The 7,306-nt window shown below is 47.7% G+C and overlaps 1 non-coding gene across 1 annotated transcript; it reads right to left on the bottom strand.

Moving 5' to 3' along the window:
- Nucleotides 1-2,157: 2,157 nt before the first annotated feature.
- LOC138570469 (U6 spliceosomal RNA) lies at nucleotides 2,158-2,264 on the bottom strand. Its single transcript, XR_011303517.1, has one exon. It is a non-coding gene; the product is annotated as a U6 spliceosomal RNA (small nuclear RNA).
- Nucleotides 2,265-7,306: the final 5,042 nt, after the last annotated feature.

The following is a 7,306-nucleotide window of genomic DNA, read 5'->3' as shown; positions in this document are numbered from 1 at the left end:
GGGAATCCTTCTCTCTCCTTGATGCTGTATAAAAAGTCACCTTACCAAGCATTCTCCTATTCAAATACCTTAGGCGATGGGGTGACCAGGTATCTGGGGAAGTAGAGGAGGTCATCAGGAGGGACACAGGTGTTATGGAGAGTACCGGGATTTAATGCATCCATTATCTCCCCTTCTATCGTCCTCGTCACTGTGCTAACCTTTATTGATTCCCATAGCCAGCAGTTGACCCGAATGAAGGACTGACTGATGCCGGGTAAAGTTGCCATCGTTAGCCCTCTGCATGGGTGTGGGGGTGAGTTACGACAGGGATAGGGAGAGGTTGTTTTTTGGATAAGTGACTGAGGGAAGGCAGATGTCTTTCATAAGTAAGGACTGGGACAAGAAAAAGCAGGAGTAGGTGTAATTCATATTTTCAGTATGAACCCTGCAGTAAGTGGCATAAGGTTAGTGGAGGTATGTGTTTCATTTTCATGTCTGTTATTGTGGCATAGAGGTCGACCAATCAACATTGCCTAGACAGCTGCTTCTGATGTGTAAGTAGACTCACAGGTCATACCACATTAATCATAAAACACTTATTAAATTTGTTTATAATTTTGCAGATAAAACAAATATTTATAAAAAGGTAGAATTAGTCAACAAATCCATAGAATCACTCCTGTGACCTATACGACAAATCTAACATTACACATTAGTCAAAACGTTATTTTCAATCATGACATCAATACATGTTTGTAAAACGGAATGTCAGAGCATAAGAAAACAAATCCCAAATATGGTAAAAAGGTGACAATGAGAGATAAACATGCAACCGGGCTATTGGCACCGTTGGGTCAATGCAAATTGCATGAAACAAAGTCAAGACCTGGACTTCTGGCCCTATCTGTCTAATAAATCACTGATTTTTCATGTGCCCAAGCCATGTTCCAAGAATATAAAAACATTTGTTATAGACCAATGCACATCCCAGGTCTATGTACTCAGTATGAATATCGACCGCGCAGATGTACTAGATGTCACAGTGTTGAAAGCAGGATGTTTCTGCAGGAGATAAATAACACTGCCTTCATCAGGACCCCAAGGGAAAGTGGAGCTCTGTGGATGTGAGATCAGACATATTACTGTTATGTACACAAAAATGTTAAGATCAATTATAAAAAAAGAAAAAAAGAATTGTTACAAAGGTGGGGGATGTGAAATAAAGAAATAAATAATAAAGCAGTACAACCAAATGCATCTCCCACCACGTGTGCTGTCACCAGGGTTAACACAGCCCTCCAATGTGTGAAAAGAAAAATGTTTAAAAGACTCCAAAGGAGGAGAACCCTAAGAAAGAAAAAAAGAAGGGGGGAAAGGGAAAGGTGAACGCCACACATGTTAGTCCACAAATGTGGACCTACGCAATCTCAGCAGATTAATATGTTGGTGTGAACAGTTCCAGACAATTTTTCAAAACTGCAAAGGAACAGGGCATTGATTAAGTTTCACTTACTAATATTGCTACATATTACCATGTTCTACCAAAGACGGTTAAACACTACGCTAATAATACAGCAATATTACTCTAGATATTTTATTCGTGGTGTCTAGTAAAATAATGTTTACACTGATGGCCACTCAAGCTCTAATATATCTCCATGTGGATGACACCAATCTGAAACCATTAAGGCTTTACAATCAGCCTCAAATAAAATGAGGAAACATCCATGTGATTGCTTAGTAAGACCAGCATTACGGAGAGCAATGCATACTGGCCCAGGCCACACATGAAGCGTTGCGGCGACTAAATGCTGTGCAGAACGTATCATTCCACATCTTTCTATGCATTGAGTATTATCAATGCCCACATTACTCGAATTAAGGAGTATGCAGGTCATAAATCATGTGGCCGCTCGGAGCGCTCGAATAGGAAGCCCTTACCTGATGACACGCCGCGGGTGTAAATTTTTTCCCCGCCCGTCCTCTCAAGAGAACGTAGAGAACTGCTACTGCTTCTTCCACCGGATATGAAACGGACACCACAGTCACGTGGGTCCTCCTCGAAGGGCATAAACATAGCAGTAAATTCATTACACACATGCCTGGTTGACAATATAAATGGAGTAATTTTTTTTTTCCTTTTTTTTTTTTCTTTTTCTTTTTCTTTTTTTTTTTTTAAATATGGAACGCTTCGCGAATTTGCGTGTCATCCTTGCGCAGGGGCCATGCTAATCTTCTCTGTATCGTTCCAATTTTAGTATATGTGCTGCCAAAGCGAGCACTAAATGGAGTAATTTACTTCGAATGTTGGTGCAGTTAGTGAATCTGGCCAATATTTAATTATTCCAGAATATATCACATTTACATATGAATTGGTATCTCAGAGACATATTCAATTTTTAAAAATGTAGAAGGAGCAACTATGGCAGAAATGCTGTGACAAACTGTCCAGAGTCATGGGCAAGCCAATACAAAGGGGACCAAAGCTACTCCTGTTAGGGATCTCCGATGAATGTGACCTGACCCGGTATGAGAAACTGCTCTGGTCAACCGCTACAGCGATAATGAGAAGGAACATTGCGCAGCTATGGGGATCGGAAAGAACACCTAGTTATGATCAATGGATCACGGACGTGGACATCTGTGTAACAATGGAGCACAGAGTATACGCAGCAAGGGGATGCCCGCAGAAAGCGAGCAAAATCTGGCAGAGATGGGAAGACGATGGCTAAGCCCCCGAAGCAGCGTCACTGGCAATGGGAGAGTTAAGAGCAAGGTGCCCACGGAATGGACGGTCAAATGGCCAACGCGATCGCCCACCACCACAAGAGGGATGTGAATGGCGACACCCCGGGACGCCAACCCTTAAGGGGGGCGGAACAACCCCTTATGAACCAATGAGAAAGGGGATAGTCTGGGCACTCTGTGATTGGAGGGGGCTTGAAACCTCCTGTTGTGATAAAAGCGCGCCAAACCAGACTAATGGGCTGCTCTCATTCCACAGGACACGGAGAAGAGAGAGGAGGGAGAACCAGAGTGGTGGGCCTATCCGGACACCTCGAGATAGGACCAAGCCAGGATTAATGCCAGTATATTACGGAAGGCCAAGACACCGGTGAAGCTAACCGGGAGGACTTGATCGTTTTTTTTCTTTAAACAAACCGCTGCCTTTAAACAGTGAATAAATATTGTTTCAGCATCCATCTGTCTCTGGGTATAATTCCACACTGGCGACGAAGGTGGGATTATAGACAGCGCTATGGAGGCATTGATAAAGACTCTGTCTGAAGGCCAACAGCAGTTGCAACAGTTGGTACAGCTGCAGTCTCAGCAAGCAGCTGCGGATCGGCAAGCCTTCCAACAGGCCATCCAGCTGCAGGGTACCATACAAACCACTGCGCAGGACAAACAGCATGAGACTATATCCCGTCTCACGGATGCAGTGGCCAATACAAGAAACCAACCACTGGTGCCATCGGCCCTCCTGCAGAAATACAGGGATGGAGAGGACCCTGCTTTCTTCTTTACCAGTTTCGAAAGAATAGCCAGACACGCGCAATGGCCTCCGGACCGGTGGGGTCAGTATGTTGCCCCCCTATTGTCTGGGGTGATGCAGGGTGCCTACCAGGCGGTAAACCCCAACGGCAACACGCCGTACGGAGAAATTAAGGCTGCAGTACTAGATTGCATAGGCCTGGACGATGAAGCCTATCGGATCCAACTGAGGGAGACCAGGTTTAGGGCTGGGGAAATCCCAAGCTGTATTATAGGATAAAGGACCTGGTCGAGAAGTGGCTACTGGTTCCAACCCCTGCTCGATAAAATAATCCTGGAGCAATTTATCGAAGCCCTGCCAGGACAAATGCAGAGATGGGTCAGGCAGCACCATCGGCCCACCCTAACCGAAGCAGTGGACATTGCGTCAACATACCAGAAGGCCGGTCACTCCCGGATACCGCCTACTGGGGTATCAGCCCCCATCGCCATCCCGATTTCTGACCCCCATATGATCATGGGTGGCCGAGCCCCACTCATAAGATGTAGATCCTCCGATGAGAACACCAGGAGACCAGAGGACAAGAGACCAGGAAGCAAGGAGAAGACCCCAATGTCAACGCCTGGTTACAAGCAACCGCAATGTTATGATTGCAACAAGTGGGGCCATATAGCCCGGTTTTGTCCCAGGAGAAGACCGGTCGAACCTATGGACATCGGTTACCTGAACCCAATAGACGAGGAGGGCATCCCGGGACCCTATGTGGTGGACATCCGTGTCGACGGCAGACCATCACGTGCACTCTTGGACAGCGGCAGCAGGCAGACCGCCATATCACCAACCGTGAGTAACACTCCCTGCTTATCTAACATAACGGTACCTATCAGATGCATTCACGGGGACAGTGTTACCCAATGAAGGATGTGGTGATTGACTTGAATAAAACATCCACTCCCTTGAGGGTTGCCGTCCTACCTTGTCTCCCCACCCCGGAGGTAATCGGGACCAACCTCCCCAATTTCAATCAGACATTAAGGGGTCTAAAGGAAGAGAAGACTCCGCCCAACCCCGATGTTACGGGGATGGACTCTGTTTCCCGGGCATCCATACCAGGGCAAAAAAGGCGGACCCGGATGGCATGGTGTCAGGCCAGTTATATGACCCGGCCCATCGACTGGAAGCTTGAAGATAACGAACACCATAAGGGGGGAGACCGTAACCAACCCCACCCTACGAGAGGCCCGGGAAAGGGCAGCCCAGGATGGGGAACCCAACCCAGCCAGAGGCCCAGGGTTCCTTTTACATCAGGGTCTCTTATACCAGAGGTATAAGGGTGACGATGATGTCATAAAGGAACAATTGGTGTTACTGAAGAGTCACCGCCTCATAGTTCTACAACTGGCCCACAACCATCCCTGTGGGGGTCACATGGCCTCTCTTAAGACCCAACAAAACCTATTAAAGAGGTTTTACTGGCCCGGCATTTATGGGGAGGCATCCCAATTTTGCAAGAACTGTCCCACCTGCCAGTTAACCAGCGGGGTTCTACCCGCAAAGGCACCGCTACAGAAAATGTCCCTCATATCGATCCCCTTCCAGAGGATCGGCATGGATATAGTGGGACCCCTGGAACCTGCCAGCCGGGGATATAAATATTTATTGGTCGTAGTTGACTACGCCACCCGAACCCAGAGGCCTTTCCCCTAAAGGGAATGTCGGCCCGGGTATTGTGCGACCAACTAATTCCATTCTTTGCCCGAGTGGAGATACCCTCCGAGATAATCACTGACCAAGGCACTAATTTCATGTCAACCCTCTTAAAACAAGTATGTGGACAGCTCCAGATCAAACAATTGAGAACCTCAGTATACCACCCCCAAACTGATGGGCTGGTAGAACGTTATAACCAGACGATTAAGAAAATGCTAAGAAGGGTCCAACCGGGAAAAACTGGGATTGGGTGATCCCCCTGGTGTTAATGCTGTTAAGAGACACCCCGCAGTCTTCCACCAGTTTCTCCCCCTTCGAGCTCTTGTTTGGGAGACAACCTTGGAAGATGCTGGATCTGGTTAAGGAGGAGTGGGAAACCACAGAAGAGGTATCCTTAACCGAGTATACAGAGGAATTAAAGGAACACCTAACCGCATTACGTACACTGGCCCAAGTCAATCTTGGACATGCCCAAACGACCCAAGAAAAAAATTACAACAAGGGGAGTCGAATGAGAACCTTCAAACCAGGGGACCAGGTACTGGTACTCCTGCCTACCAGCGCTAACAAACTGTTGGCCAGATGGAGAGGGCCTTATAAGATCACTGATGTACTAAGCCCATTAACCTACCGGGTACATCAACCTGATCGAACCACCCTAGAAAAGGTCTATCACATCAACCTTCTAAAAAAATGGAATGAGCCTCTTCTAGGTGCCTTTGTGAGTGTCGAGGAACCCAAACCGGAGGAGATTCTGAACACCGTTCCCGATACCCTGGATTCAGTCAATTGGGGAGACGCTCTTTCCCTCGAGATGAAGACGGACGTCAGGAACAGGCTGTGCCCCTATTCTGACGCCTTTTCCGCCTTGCCCAGACGAACCAATATGCTTGAACATGAAATAAAAACAGATCCCGGACCACCCATGAGGCTTAGGCCATACCGGATACCTGAAGCCAGGCGAAACATCATCAGATCCAAGGTGGATGAAATGTTACGGATGGATATCATCGAGCCATCTGTCAGCGTTTGGTTGTCCCCCATACTACTAGTCCCTAAACCGGACGGTTCAGTCCATTTTTGTATGGACTATAGACAATTGAACGTGGTGTCCCGATACAAGGCCTATCCAATGCCTCGGATGGACGAACTCCTGGATGGCCTTGGAGCGGCCCATTTCTTGAGCACTCTAGACTTAACCAAGGGCTATTGGCAGATACCCTTACCCTCCCAGGATAAGGAGAAAACTTCCTTCTCCACCCCACAAGGTTTATACCAATATAAGGTTCTGCCCTTTGGACTCCATGGGGCCCCCGCCACGTTCCAAAGGTTGATGGACATCATACTGAGACCACATGTTGGATATGCTGCTGCTTACCTGGATGACATTGTGGTGTACAGCCGATCCTGGGTGTCGCATCTGGACCATCTAGAAATAGTGGTGGCTGATCTACATAGGGCGGGGTTACACATCAACCCAAACAATTCTACGATAGGAACCCACAAAACCAAATATCTGGGTCACATAGTGGGTGGGGGGGGGGTGCTAAAACACTCAATTGTCTAAAACCCAGGCTTTACATGATATACCGACTCCCACCAACAGGAAACAAATACGAGCGTTCCTGGGGTTGATCGGTTATTACCGGAGATTCATCCCTGACTTCTCCTCAATAGCCGCACCCTTGACAGACGCATTGAGGCTCAAGGGTGTTCCTAACCTGACCAACAACTGAGTGCCCTGAACGCCATAGCTCACCTGAAGCGAAGGATCACGTCAAACCCGGTCCTATGCTGTCCGGACTTCCAGAAACATTTCTTTTTGAAAACTGACGCCTCAAACCAGGGCTTAGGGGCTGTACTCTCGCAAGAGAAAGGAGGGGACCTGCAACCGGTGTGCTTCATCAGTCGGAAGTTGTTGTCCCATGAAGCGGCCTACTCGACATTGAAAAGGAGTGTTTGGCCATCAAGTGGGCCGTTGACTCACGCCGGTACTATCTGCTGGGTCGCCGTTTCACGCTATACACTGACCATGCCCCCCTGCAGTGGCTGGCTCGACATAAGGACACCAACCAGAGGGTTCTCCGCTGGTTTCTCTCCCTTCAACCTTTCAACTTT

Source organism: Ambystoma mexicanum, chromosome 2q, assembly GCF_040938575.1.
Source record: "Ambystoma mexicanum isolate Mex_15411 chromosome 2q, UKY_AmexF1_1, whole genome shotgun sequence".
Lineage (NCBI taxonomy): Eukaryota > Metazoa > Chordata > Amphibia > Caudata > Ambystomatidae > Ambystoma > Ambystoma mexicanum.
The sequence above is the reverse complement of the archived record's forward strand: the minus strand, read 5'-3'. Positions and strand labels throughout refer to the sequence as shown.